Below are 15,243 nucleotides of genomic sequence, written 5' to 3'. Positions count from 1 at the left end.
CTATTTGCAGATAACATGATACTACACATAGAAAACCCTAAAGTCTCCACCAAATAACTATTAGAACTAATAAATTAATTCATTAAAGTTGCAGGATACAATATTAGTATACAGAAATCTATTGTTTTTGTATACACAAGAAATTAACTATCAGAAAGAGAAAGCAAAAAAAATTCCCATTTAAAATCACATCAAAAAGAATAAAATACCTAGGATAAACTTAACCAAGGAGGTGTAAGACCTATACTCTGAAAACTATAAAACCTGATGTACAAAATTGAAGAGGATACAAAGAAATGGAAAGACACCCCACGCTCTTGGATTTGAAGAATTAATATTAAAATGGCCATACTACCCAAAGAAATTTATAGATTTAATGCAATCCCTATCAAAATACCCATGGCATTGTTCACAGAACTAGAACAAATAATCCTAAAGTTTATATAGAACCACAAAAGAGCCTGAATTGCCAAAGAAATCTTGAGAAAAAAAGAACAAAGCTGGAGGTATCACCCTTCCTGAATTCAGACTATACTACAAAGCCACAGTAATCCTGACAGCATGGTGCCGGCACAAAAACAGACACATAGATCAATGGAACAAAATAGAGGGTCCAGAAATAAACCCATTCACTAAGGTCAATTAATATAACAAAGAGGGCAAGAATATACAATGGAGAAAAGACAGTCTCTTCAATAGATGGTGCTGGACAACTACGTGTAAGAGAATAAGATTAGAACATTTTGTCACACAACATACAAAAATAAACTAGAAATGGATTAAAGACCTAAATGTAAGACCCAAAACCATAAAACTCCTAGAAGAACACTCTTTGACATAAATGATAGCCATATTTTTTTGGATCTGTTACCTAAGGTAAAAAATAAATAAAAGCAAAAATAAACAAATAGGACCTAATTAAACTTAAAAGCTTTTGTGCAGCAAAGGAAACCATCAACAAAATGAAAAGACAACCTACTGAATGGGAGAAAATATTTGCAAATTCTATGACCAACAAGGGGTTAATATCCAAAATATATAAACAGCCCATACAACTCAATATAAAAAAAACAACCCTATCAGAAATTGGGCAAAAGACTTGAATAGACGTATTCCAAAGGAGACATACAGAGGCTAACAGGCACATGGAAAGATGCTCAACATCACTAATTGTTAGAGAAATACAAATTAAAACAACAATGAGATATCACCTCACACCTGTAAGAATGGCTATCATCAAAAAGCCTACAAATAACAAATGTTGGCAAGGATGTGGAGAAAAGGGAACCCTTGTACACTGTTGGTAGGAATGTAAATTGGTGCAGCCACTCTGGAAAACAGGATGGAGGTTCCTCAAAAAACTAAAAATAGAACAACCATATGATCCAGCAACTCTACTCCTGAGTATATATCTGTAAAAAAATAAAAACACTAATTTGAAAAGATACAAGCACTCGTGTGTTCATAGAAGCGCTATTTACAATAGCCAAGATATGGAAGCAACTCAAGTGCCCATCAACGGATGAATGGATAAAGAAGATGTGTTACATAATACAATGGAATATTACTCAGCCATAAAAAAGAATGAAATTCTGCCATCTGCAGCAATGTGGATGGACTTAGAGAATATTATGTTTAGTGAAATAAGTCAGACAGAGAAAGTGATATCACTTATACATGTAATCTAAAAAATAATACAAATGAATGTATATAGCAAAACAGAAGCAGACTCACAGATATAGAAAACTAAACTAGTGGTTACCAGTGGGGAGAGGGAAGGGGGGGAGGAGCATGTAGGGGTATGGGATTAAGAGAAACAAACTACTATGTATAAAATAGATAAGCAACAAGGATATATTGTACCACACAGGGAATTATAGCCATTATTTTGTAATAACCTTTAAAGCACTATAATCTATAGAAATACTATATCAGTATGCTGCATATCAGAAACTAATATAATATTCTATTATATTAAGTCAACTATACATCAGTAAAAAGGTAATAAATAAATATTTTAAAATAATAATAATTTTGTCTTTCCTATTTGGTCTGATCAGTATTTTACATAGTTTCAGGCAGATTTTGATTTTGATTTTACAGCAGGTCTATGTTATTAAGCTTCTCCGAGAAAGAAATCAAAAGAGCCCAAGAATAAAGAATATTTCATATTCTATAACAATAAAATCTACTGTTTAAAGGTGTTAGCTGACTCTTAAAGTGATGTGTTTATTAAAGTCAAGAAAATTGAAGATTTCAGAAATGCCATAGTTAACCATTTAAGGGAAAGTGGGGGAAAGGTACCAGAGAGATCAGAGGCTGTAGCAGGGCACTGGACCGTGAAGAAGACGAGCTGTCCTAGAAAAGAGGAAAAGCAGATGGAGTCCCTGTTGCTTCCCATAAGGGGTCATTACCTTCAAAACTGTCAAGGTGTCAAAGCATTTAAAAGATAAAAAATATATATATAAGGTAAAACAGTTTTCCTCTAAAACATACCTAAAACCCAAGGTGTTTTCTGATGTAGGAGATATGTAAAATTTCCCATGAGGTGGTGTTTTTCTTATCAATGAACACTTCAAGCCCAATGTTAGGGAATGCACAGTATCCTCCCCATGTTCTCACCCCTAGGCTATTGCCTGACTAGTTATATCTGCCTAAATAATAGAGGTAGGGAAACCCAGGCTGGGCAAAGTCAGAATGCGTAGAATTTCATTTCTGTATTTATTCAAGACATTTGTTCACTGACAAGATAACTCAAATGGAAAGGCTCTCGGCATATGCAAAAATGGAAAGAAATCTCCGCTCAGGGCTAGGAGTCACCTGTAGAGTAGCATGCCTTATCAGTGTTGTAGGACCTCCATTTGAATACCCAGCAGATCCCAGTCAGGGGCATAAGCCCAGAACTGCCAGACCCTGTGCAAAACGCAATGGGACATAATTAATGCAGCCGCAAGGATCAGATCAGTAAAGCTCCAGACAAGTGTGGAGACTGATTTTAAATAAGATCTTTCTTTTCAAATTATTTTTAACACTTTAGATTTGTCCTCCAGAAAGACTGTACATGTTCCTTAAAGATAATTACTATCATGTGGGAAACTGGGGACAGCTTGAATGTCCCTCGTAAGGAAACGGCAAAATAAATTACGGCATATCCATTCTCTGGAATCTTAGGCATTTGTTTAAAAGAATGAGTTTCGTCTCAAAATCCTGGCAGGGAAAAATGGCTATTTTTTTTTTAACAAAACAAATACCGGAACAATGTGTATATGATTCCATTTTTACAGATTTTCCATTTTGCAACATTTCCATTTTGCAAAGCAAGTTACTGGATGCAATCTTTGTGCACCTTCTCAGACTTCCTCTACTGCCTCTTTATTTCTGAAGGGAACCCCAACACCCTTATTGCACCCTGACCACAATCATTGCCTTTGCTGAGCTCCCTGAGATAGCTGGAGTTCAAGTTGGAACTTTGGGCCTGCATAGCCCTTGCTTCCAACACACTGAGTCCTATCAACATCAAGTCATCACTTGAAATGCCACACTGTGAAGCATGGGAATTGGCTTCCTGGGTGGCTGCCAAGAGCTGAAAATATGGAGAGTTACCCCGCTATGAGGTGAAACTTGGCCAATTGGAAGTGAAAGGCAGGAGGCATTTGAGCAGAAAAATTCCCTCCCCTTCCTCTCTGCAGTGGACCACTCTGAAGTGTGATTTCTTCTTGCAGCCCTTCCAGACACACCTGCTGCTCACCTGCCATGTCTCTACCAGGCCTATTGTGAAATGTGGCCAGAGCAGTGACACATCACATCACATTGCTTTGCATCTTTCTTACCTCACTTCCACTGTTTCCTCACCCTCACCATCTTCAGCTTGCATTTCCCAAGTAAAGAGGCCACATGTTAATCCTTGCCTCTGCTTCTCCAGTCTAGAGGACCCAAGCCAAAACCACGAGCAAACTAGATATTGAGGCTCTATATACATTTGTAGTGAATGTATTACACATGCGTAGACCTAACTCTTTGCTTGTAAATGCATAGAAATGTGAGAAGGATACACCTCAGACCTTAAACAGTAGTTCGCCTTTGCTTACGTTTTTTAATAAATATGTATTACCTTTATGTATTTATCTAAACAGTAAGTGAATACCATAAGATCATGCCATATTAACAAGCCTAGCATATGCTCCCCTGCTTTACTCCTTTGCAGGCAATAAATCATTGTATTTCTCAGGCAAAATGAGTCTATAATATTCTTAAAAATTTTAATCTGTGTGACAGTTGATCACACCCTCCCCCCACTCACACACTCACACACAGCCACCCCCGACACACACAAATACACACACTTCCTCCCTGCTGGCAGACTCCAGTTCTATTTGTATTCACTCTTCCAGTTGTTTCCCTTGTCACCTTGGGAGCATGAGGGACAAGCCAAAATAAGTCCAGAAAAGCAGATCAGAGCCATGATATCATGAAGGTCGTGTATTAAGCAACAATGAAGACTCCCACCCTCAAAATTCTTGGTTTGTGAGATAATAAATGTGCTCAGTGTTTAAGACACTTTAAATTGGATATTCTGTTAGTTGCCTTCAAACCATCCTGGGGTGACTGTTTATATGTATATGTATGTGCGTGTGTGTATATCTGACTTTATATACATAATAATATATAATATACTATAAATATTACCGTGAGATACAGGGTATCATGAGAGGTTATATTTGTCTTATTTACCTTCATGTCCTCAGCTCCTAACATGGCACCTACACATTGTAGGAGGTCAACAAACATTTCTTGAATTGAACTGACAAACTCCATTCACCTCAATCTGTAATTTACATATTATACATCCAGTGGGAGGTTATAAAATAAGAGAGAAGGTAAGGTACACACAAGAAAATCCAAATCACTTCTCATCCAAAAAGCTTAAGGCTCTCAGTAAAGTTAACAATAATCATCAAGCTGCATTAGTTAAATCATATCACATTGCACTGTCTAAAGGATGGCAGCAAACCGCAGTGAAAATTAAAAGATCAGACTCCTGTTTCCATATTATTTCTAGATATAACCAATTAAAAACAACTTTTAAAAGAATTCTGGTTTTGGTAGAGTAATCATAGTAAATACTTGAAAAGAAGCGTATAAATAAGATATTAAGACAAAGGAAATTGATGAGTCACCAACAAAGACTTCAGGTGGGTGGTGGAAGCAGCAGTTACCCGAAGTGAGAGCTATCATTTCGTGACCTAGATCAAGGCCCTTGTCCTAAACCCGGTCTGACAACCCTCCCCTTTAGTAGCTCCAGAACTGCAATAACAAAACTTAGTCAACTTTAAATTACAGACACAAGTGGGAAAAACAGTTGACACAGGCAAATGATATTCATATATGCAATTTTTATTATCCTGGTAAAATGTGCCAGGAAATATTCTAAGTGCTTGAGATTCAGCAGTGAAGCAAAGGGACAAAAATCCCCACCCACATGGCGTTTATATTCTAGAACTGGGGGGGGGGGGGGAGTGGGTTGGAAAGACAGTAACCAAAAATTTCAGAAATTCATTTTAGCCCTTAGTTTCTTAGCAAGGCTAGCTCTGAAAAACACTTGTTAAAGCAGCAGAGTCCTGTTGTTTTCTCCCCCCATCACTCTCTTTCTAGCCCCATCTGGCCCCTTTTGCACCATGCTTCGCAGCTTCCCCGCCCCAAAACCCTAACTACTTACTTGGGGCTGTGTGTCTGGTCAGCTGAATCTCAAGGTCTTGAGATGGAGTCCGCTCATCTGTTGCTATTTTGTTTTGTTTTGTTTCTAAAAAGCTCTCCAGATGGTTCAGATGATCAGCCAGCCTGCTCCAGTTCTCTCTCTCCTCCTTGTAACCACCCATCAGCATTTACCCAGTTTGTGTCTTTTTCCCCAAAATATGCTTACTGCATTCCAAGGTGGTGCTCTTAGCTCAAACTAATGTGTTACCTCAGTTAATAAGTTCATAATACTAAGGGTCTCTGATATTTGCAGAGTGCTTTTGTATTAACAGAGCATTTTCACATACAGTGGCCATTTTGTTCACCCTACTACCTCCAGAGATAGGGCAGGGCAGGTTTTGTCTCCCTGTTTTTAGACTAAACCTCAGAAAAGTGAATTGTTTGCCCAGGGTCATGCAGCTGGGAAGAGCAGACGGTATGGGAATCCTTCCAACCCCTGAACTATGCTGCATCCCTCTCCTTTGTGCTGTTCTCTCCAGATGAAAAATTGAATTATTTTGATAACATTTCATTACAGCACTAATGGTAGAAATGCCAGGCACCAGAGTGGGCTGATGGAAAAAGATTCTAAGGCACGTGTCTTTGCTATCGTAAATCAACTAGATAGATTTTCTGTTCCACCTTCAGGTAGAACCAATGCTGTCAGAATCAGTATCAAGTAATAGATATACGACTAATTAGACTAAGTAATACAGCCCGTGGGCCAGTGTTCATTGGCAACGGGCTACTTTCTGTCCCTTCGAGTACGGCTTCTGGCTCCTTCTCCTGCGTGCTGGCTGTCGAGAGCCAGCTGCCCCTCCCCCACACACCCCTCCACTCCAAGGGTCAGCATCCAGATAGCACCACTCTGCCCCCCCCCCCCATATCTGATATTGCTAGGGTGACCATGTAACTTATTGTCTGAACCAGAGCAATTTGGAGAGGAAAAGAGGGCGCTGCGTATTAATAATTATGCCAGGACAACAGGTATAAACCAGGACCCTACTTAACATCCCCCCAATAAAAGGTGAAAACTTTTTTTAAAAAAAACAACTGACTGAATTAACGTTTGTTATTCTTTCTTGGTCTGCATCTGATAAAGGTGCCAGTATCTACAAATGTATCCTATGTCACACGAAAAGAAAATATTCCTGAGAAGTTGCATGCTATAGGATGCATAGGAAAGCTAGCGAGTTAAGGAAACTTGTGAATGCTTTGGAAATGTAAAAAAAAAACCCTTTCATGACGCACCTTCCCATCTCTTAGGTAAAAGTGTAAAATTTAAATTTTCTATAACAGTTTCTTACTAGATAGTAATCTACACTGGCCAGTTACGTGTAGTAGAATATTTAAATCCCACACAAACCCTGTGGAGCAGCGTAATACGGGTCACTTCAGACAGGACTCTGCCTTGTCAGGCATCATCCTGGATCAGATGCTGCTGCCCACCCTAGCAACGAAATCCGTACTCATATTTTAATATTGTAAAATAACATATACTCGTTGTGAAAATATAGAAAAGTTAGAAGCCGGAAAACAGATCACCCACAATCACCACCTCTCAAGTAGCTATGATTAGCATTCTGGTAAATTTATTTCCAAATATTTATATCTATATGACTTTTTTTACTTAGTTGGGACCATACTATTATACATATAAAATGTATCCTGCTTTTCACTTAAATTATATTCCATGTATTTCCCGTGTCATTAAAAATTACTCATAAGCATAACTTTAAGCAACTGTACATTAATCTATTATGTGGAGAACATCTTGTTTCCTTAACTATTCCCAGCTTGTAGGGCATTTAGGTTGTTTCCAACTTCTTCTTCTTATAAATAATGTTACAATGAACACTTTGTACTAAAAGATTTTTCTGTACTTCATGTTATTTCTTGAAGCTAGATTCCAGAAACTGAAATTATCTTAAAATATATGAATATATTTAAGATTCTTGTTACATATTTCAAAATGCTGTCCAACAGGTTTTTATCCAGTTTATAAATATTTATTCATATTCAGAAATGAATATGACTCTCAGCAGCATAGAATATTTTCATATGTAAAACATGATATATGTTTTGTGTTTTGCATTTCTTTGATTTCTAGAGAGGCTTAGCTGTTTCTCTTATCCTGGATAACTAATTGTATATTCTATTCCATGAATTGTTTGTTCACATCATTTGCTCACCAGAATTTTTACTAAAATCACAAATTAGAAATATGTATAGCATACCTTTAAAAAGTTCTTTATGTTCAGACTTAATAAAAATAACAAAAAGATCCACTAAGAATTATTTCATGGGTTATGGAATGAGAATAACATACAATTTTCTATAGAGAAAATTTTAAACATAGGTATTTAAGCAACAAAATTGTGAAATTCAGTGAGATCTTGATATTAATTTCCAACCACATTGAGAATTGATAAAATTCTGAGCCAGGGAGGCAGCTAAGGCACTGCTCTCAGCCCTGGTCAGTGTGTCATATTCTGTATTCACAGTCTTAGTTTCCTGATTGCCCTCTCTGTGTTTGAATATTTAATCCTTCCTGCCTCCTGCAATAGAAACTGAAGCAGACGTTATTGCCATCCTTGCAGATAAGAAAACAGGGGTTCAGACAGATGGGTAACTTGCTCAAGACCACACAGCTGGTAAGGAGTCGAACCCTTTCTGATTCAAAACCTCATGTCCTTTCCATTAACGTGCCTTTAACCTGAAGTCAGATGTTTAAAGGCATTCAGGAAAACGAGGAAGCCAAGGACCTAAAAATTTACTGAAATAGCATCTATCAAGTATTAGAGATGTCTCAGCCAGACTATACTGAGCATCAGTAACAAAAATATTCATATGCTCTTCATTATAGTTTTCAATTTTTATAAAAATTCGTACCTATCTTCAGCCTAGTTCTTCTAGGTACTATTATATCTGAAAGTTAGTATAGCACAGTGAATAAGAGTGCAGCCTCTGAAATCCATCTGCCTGCGTTTTAATCCCAGCTTTGCCATTTGCCACCTTGTAGCCTGGGAACATTACTTAAATACTCAGTGCTCTCAGTTTCCTCATGTGTTAAAAATAAAAGCAAAAAACAGGGCGGTGATGACAATAGTACTTACTACACAGAGATGTGGGGAAGAGTAAATGAGGTAATACATGTAAAGCACTTTAAGTGGTGCCTGGTGCATGGAAAATATTTGAGTAATGAGAGTTGTTGCTGTCATTATATGTATTACTTCATTTAAACTCATTAGAACCCTGTAACCCGTGACAACCCTACTGTGATCCCCCTTTTACTGATGAGAAAACAGAGACTTTATACAAATTATGAAAGCATAACATAAGATGCTGTTCAAACCTTAAAAGGATCCCTGGCTCTAGGTGTGAACCAGATTTGAAAAACACAATACAATGTGTTTTCACATCAGTGAAATACAGAAAGTTAAGGGAAGTAAGTTATATTTTGCACCGAAAACAAAATTGAGTAACATTAGACACTAACATATAAAGTTTTTTGTGAACACTGAATGGGCAAGAAACGTTGCAGAGATTTTTAAATAGTTTGCTTTTTACCACGAAATCTTGGAAAAGAGACGATCACTAACCTACAGGATCGACAGGGATACTGACAGATGTTGCAGTCATCCTCCTTTGGGCTATTTAAATACCACTTATCCCTATTCTCAATAGGCTTAAATGCTTGATTCAGATGCCTGTGACTCATATTTGTAAATAATAAATGTATGAAACATATTTTGTGCATCAACATACACTTTCATTTTGAATGAAAAGTGCACATGCACACAAACACTTTTTTTAACAAATCAATCTTTATCCTGAGAACAACCATATATCAAAACCCTAGGCAAGGTCAATATAACTTCAATATTTTTATAAGCACTGTCCTTAAGAAATATGACATTAAGGGAAACAACTACACTCATCTTCTTCCTCCTATTTCCCAAATGTAGGGGAAGACCTTAGCTGAGGGATGGTCTCCTGCCGGCTCCTAGGAATCCCGGCCTGACTCAGGGAGACAAGGAAGCAGGGACTGGAGATGGCTGCAAACATGGAGATCTAGAAGAATTGCCAGTGAGTGGCAATCCATGTGTGAGAAGCCTAGAGAAAGAGGAGATGGTGGTCAGCGAGGAAAGAGGAAAAATACAGACATGGGGGGAAATGAGAGGAACGGATATAGATAGAGGACTAAAATGTCATGAAAGCCAGCAGATAGGTAAGTTCACCTATCTCAAAAGGAAATCAAGCTGCTCAAGAGATCCCTGGGCTGTAGAGGAGCCAAATGAAATAGTTTATTTCTAAGGGTACTGAACTGTTAAGTCTGAACCGAGAGGTATAAAGTATGGCTAAAAACACAAAAATAAGCTTCTTAGGTAGCCTGTTGCTTTGTGTTTACAATAAGTACACACTCCACTGGACAGCAAGCAATCAACTTATCTATATATGTAAACTTGACCTGTGGTTTCTCCAGCTTTTCATCTGCTGGAGTGATTTAATTGCTAGGATATCTATATTTGCAAATTTGCTGAAGTGAATGTTATCATCAAACAGCCTGGATATAACTTGAGTATTTCTTGTACCATTTGGCTTCCTAGATTCATTTCAGCCATCCTAGAGCTCACTGAGTTTCAAGTTAGTATTGAGTCTCCCTGAGAAGTGAAATAAATATTGTGTAGGGAGAAGGGAAGAAGATTCAGATGGGTGGGGTTGGAGAATGGGCCATGGGAAGGGATCAGGTTTGCTAATACACACTAGAGAGGATGGATCTTTTCTCCTGACCGAGACCCTCTGAACACTGACCCCCACAAAGTTCCCTGGGTCTGTGCTATTTCACACCTTTGTATATATAGAATGTAATCTCTCCCTGCCTGACAATGGTTTTTCTATACGTCTGTCTCCCCATCTAGACAGTGAATCCCTTAAAGGCAGAGATGGAGTCTTATTCATATTCGTATCCCTAGCTCCTAGCACCAAGCTCGGTGCGTGGCTGCGACTCAGTATCTACTTCTTGAATGAAGGAATCAAATACTTAGATACATTTTTTTCCCTTTTTTAACCTGTGAAACGTTTTTATTTATGAAACTTCCTTAAAGCCTATAAAATAAGGTGGAATGTGTTGTTTTGTGCTCAAAATCCCTTCAGCCCCTATAGCAGTCAATGGAAATTTATGTGATCTGATTATTTATAATGTCACCAAACCTCCAGAGTTGGACACAGACTGGAGGGTGGACCCAATTAAAAGAGACAGAGGGACACACAAGTACTTTGCACGCAAGTGATACATTAATATAAATAAATTTAAAGGCTATTAAAAATTTACATCATGGAATTAACCCTAAAGTAGGTATTCTTAATTTGGGGTCCATGGAGCCTTAGCAAGGCCAAGGATGGACTTCAGGGGGCTTATCTATGAACCACAAAAAAAAATCAAAGTCAGGATGAGGAATATGAATATGTGCATTTTGCGAGGGAGGTGATGCATAGCTCTCATTAGATTCTCAAAGGTGTCTATGATCCAAAAATAATGCAAAGAACAATTTATAGAAACATGAAAAGAAATATGCACAAGGATGTTCATCACAGCATTGTTTGAAAGTAAAAAACTGGAAACGATCTAAATGGACTTCAATAAGGGAGTGTCAACACATACCTAAAACGTGTGATACGCAACATACATGTCACAGCATATTGTTCAGTTAAAGAGCTGATTACCACACAGCACCATATAAGATCGTCTCACTTATGGAAAATAGTATGCATGTGTGTCGAGACATGGAATGGCTCTGGAAAGACCAAATGTTAATGGTTATTGTTGACTGATGGCATTTGGGATGTTCTTGTCCTTCCTTTTTACACACTCTGAATTGTTTGAATTGTTATAGCGAGCGTGTTGTCATCTTAACAAAACAATAATAGTATTTTCAGGAATTGGAGGAGTTATTTAGAGAAATGTAAGGAAGGCAGAATCACAATTGGCAACTAATAGAAATTTGGAAATTATTAACCTTAAAGTTGGCATCAAAGAGATCACTGATGCTCTCCAAGCAGACAACAGGGTAAGATAAATCATAAGGCTGACCAAGCATGGTAATTCCTGTGTCCAAGTTTAGGCGGATTCAAAGGAAGTGACAAGTGGTCTTGGAAGTTCCTGGTTCCATCTAGCTCACCATGAACTGGTTTTTCTGTGAAGACACAAGAGCGCCATACAAGAATAAGACGATGGGGACTTCCCTGGTGGCACAATGATTAAGAATCCGCCTGCCAATGCAGAGGACATGGGTTTGAGCTCCGGTCCTGGAAGATCCCACATGCCGCGGAGCAACTAAACCCATGCGCCACAACTACTGAGCCCGAGTGCCTCGAGTACTGAAGCCCACGCGCCTAGAGCCCATGCTCCACAACAAGAGAAGCCACCGCAATGAGAAGCCCTCGCACCACAATAAAGAGTAGCCCCTGCTTGCCGCAACTAGAGAAAGCCCACGCGCAGCAACAAAGACACAACGCAGCCAAAATAAATAAAATAAAATAAGAATAAGAATAAGACGATGTGTGTAAGAGGTAGAGGTAATTGCATATTATCACCTGTGGTTGAGCCAGTCAGCCTGGTATGCGGCAGGACCAGTTCCTGGAAGAGCTCAAACTGCTTATCATTTGAGTAGGATTAGAATCTTCTTTCCTCCTTCATGGACAAAGACCCACTTTCAACCTTATGTTTAAAATGTGAAACTTCATTTATGAGATTCAAACCCTTCTCAGAAAGACTATGTACGAATGCACATTTGCCAACAGTAAGGGCTGCCCCTTCGGTATTACTTCACTGAACCTCTCTGGTTTGCTGTCACAGGAATCTGCCTCAAAAGCTATGCATTTTCAAAATGTTCCTATGTTTGGTGCCCCCAGATTTTCACATCCTGGAGGAGTGCACCACAGTAATATTTGAGATGGGTGAGAGGAAGACTTTTCTTTTGTCAAGTGAGAGCACTATTATGAAAGGGAAAGCAGGTAATTTTAGGAGAGAATATACATCAGGAAATTGTGAGTCTGGAAAATGATTCACTTAAAACTATCCGTGTCCCTTTACCCCCTGGAAACTCTCATGTGTGCTCAGGGGTGTGTGTAGCCCAGTTTGAAGGCCAGTGCTTTAGTCCACCTCCTTTATTCATAGATATGCAAACTGCAGCCCACTGCAGTGGCCAAATCAAGACTAGAACCTAGGTCTTCCAAAATGCAGACTAATGGGGTTTCAGCTCTATCACATTGCCCTTTATAGTGATCTCGGATAAATCTTTTCCCTTGTTGAGGCTTACTTTTCTCACCTGCAAAATGAAAGGGATAGACTAGCCGATCTCAGTGTTAGATACCTTTTCTTTTTTCCTCCCATTCTCTAAACTTCTCCACTCTGCTCTGGACCCCCGAGGTGGGTATGTTTAAACTGCATCACTGGGCTCCCTTGACCTCTAGCTTCTGGTTGGGTGCAGCCAATGGGAGGCTCTGCCATGAGCTTGGAAGGCAGAAGGGGAATAAGACTGGACCATTTGTTCACCTGATTCCCCTGCTTGGTTACCATGGGTTGTTTGTATCCTGCCCCTGAAGGCCATAAATCGTAATATCAGGAGTTCCTTCAAATTTGTTCCTGTATCATTTTCATATACCCCATAATTTTTTAGTACTTCCTGACCTGACACCATAAAATGTTCCAGGGTCATCTTATATTTTCCTTGGGATCAATCATTTTGGCAAGAAGCCCATTACTTATTTGCTCAATCCTAGTACACACGTAAAGTAGTTTCAGAATTCCTGACCCATATCCCTGCAGGAAAAATTTTACTAACTAGAGTCTAATATTTGTGCACAGTTCTGTCTTTAGTCTTACATTGTAAGGTCAAAATACTGTTTTCCAAACTTAGTTGGATTTTCCCCAACTTCTTTAGTATGGTCATGATGTTCATTGGTAATACAATTGTATCCATTTGTTACTCTTTGTATTCTAATTTGGGCCCCCCCCCATTCTGGTTGATTTTAATTATTTATTTTGGGGGTATTTTGGTTCTAAGAGTGAGAGCCATACAAAAAAAGAATATCAGGTAAATGTCACTCCCCCACCCCTACTACCCCATTCCCACTTCCTTACTCTTTCCACTGCACTCCCGTAGCATCCCTCAGTAAATAGTCTCATTAGATTTAATCCTTCTTAGTTTCTTTTGCACAGATGAACAGATACATGTATATTTTGTTACCTCTCCTTGTGTCTTTCATGAAAGGGGGTGTGTTATAGCAACTCTTTTTTTGATGTTGTTATTGAGGTACAATTCTCATAATATGAAATAAATCATTTTAAAGTGTTAAATTCACTGGTATTTAGTATATTCACACGTTGTAAAACCACCATCTCTACTTAGTTCCACAACATTTCCATCACCCCGAAAGGAATCCCCATACCATTGAAAAGTTACTCCTCATTTCCCCCACCCCATGGTCCCCAGCAATGACTAATCTGTTTTCTGTCTCTAGGGATTTACCTATTCTGAATGTTTAATATAAATGGAATCATACAATATGCGTGACCTTTTGTATCTGGCTTCTTTCACTTAGCATAACGTTTTTGAGGCTCATCCACATTGTAGCATGTATCAGTACTTCATTTCTTTTTATGGCTGAATAATATTCCATTATGTGGATATACCACATTTTGTTTATCTATCCATCAGTTGAGAACATTTGAGTTGTTTCCACCTTTTGGCTATTGTGAATAGTGCTGCCGTAAATATTCATGGACAAGTATTTGAATATCTATTTTAATATGTTGGAATAGATACCTAGGAGTAGAATTGCTGGATCGTATGGTATTTTTAACTTTTTGAGGAACCACCAAACTATTTTCCACAGTAGCTGCATCACTTTACATTCCCACCAGCAGTGTATGAGGGTTCCAAGCTCTCCACATGCCTACCAGCGTTTATTATTGTGTGTGTTTGTTTGTTTTTTAAATTATAGCCATCCTACTGGGTGTAATGTGGTATCTCATTGTGGTTTTGACTTACATTTTCCTAATGACTAATGATGTTGAGCATCTTTTCATGTACTTAATTTGCCATAGATATGCTTTTGTATTTTGGTTTTTTTACCCAATACATGCTGGAAATCACTCCATATCAATTCACAAAGATTGTTATTTCTTTTGCACTTGCATAGTAGGTGAATTTTGTGGATTACCATAGCTTATTCAACCACTTGCTTAAGTATGGGCATTTAGGTTTTTTCCAACATTTTGCAATTTAAAATAATTCTGCATTTAATAACTTGGTACATATGTATTTTCATATTACTAGAGGCATTCTTCAGGGTGGATTCCTCATACTTCAGGTGGAAATGGGATTCCATGAGGTCTAGTAGAAGCTGAGTCCTGAGTGTGCTTTTATGCAACCCATTTTTGTGTTTTTAATTTAATCTAATTTTGACTCTATGTGAAAAACAGGATGAGAAGAATCATGAGTC

The 15,243-nt window shown here is 38.3% G+C and overlaps 1 protein-coding gene across 1 annotated transcript in view; it reads right to left on the bottom strand.

Moving 5' to 3' along the window:
• The window catches only part of RAB3IP (RAB3A interacting protein), a 64,540-nt gene extending 58,806 nt beyond the window's left edge, over positions 1–5,734 (bottom strand). The window contains exon 1 of the mRNA XM_068561579.1: positions 5,717–5,734. The gene's annotated coding sequence lies outside the window, so the exon portion shown is untranslated. The remainder of the gene's footprint in view (positions 1–5,716) is intronic.
• Positions 5,735–15,243: the final 9,509 nt, after the last annotated feature.

The sequence above is a fragment of the Eschrichtius robustus genome, chromosome 13, assembly GCF_028021215.1.
Source record: "Eschrichtius robustus isolate mEscRob2 chromosome 13, mEscRob2.pri, whole genome shotgun sequence".
In the NCBI taxonomy this organism is placed as follows: domain Eukaryota; kingdom Metazoa; phylum Chordata; class Mammalia; order Artiodactyla; family Eschrichtiidae; genus Eschrichtius; species Eschrichtius robustus.
Note: the sequence above shows the minus strand (reverse complement) of the source record. Positions and strands in the feature narration are given on the sequence as shown.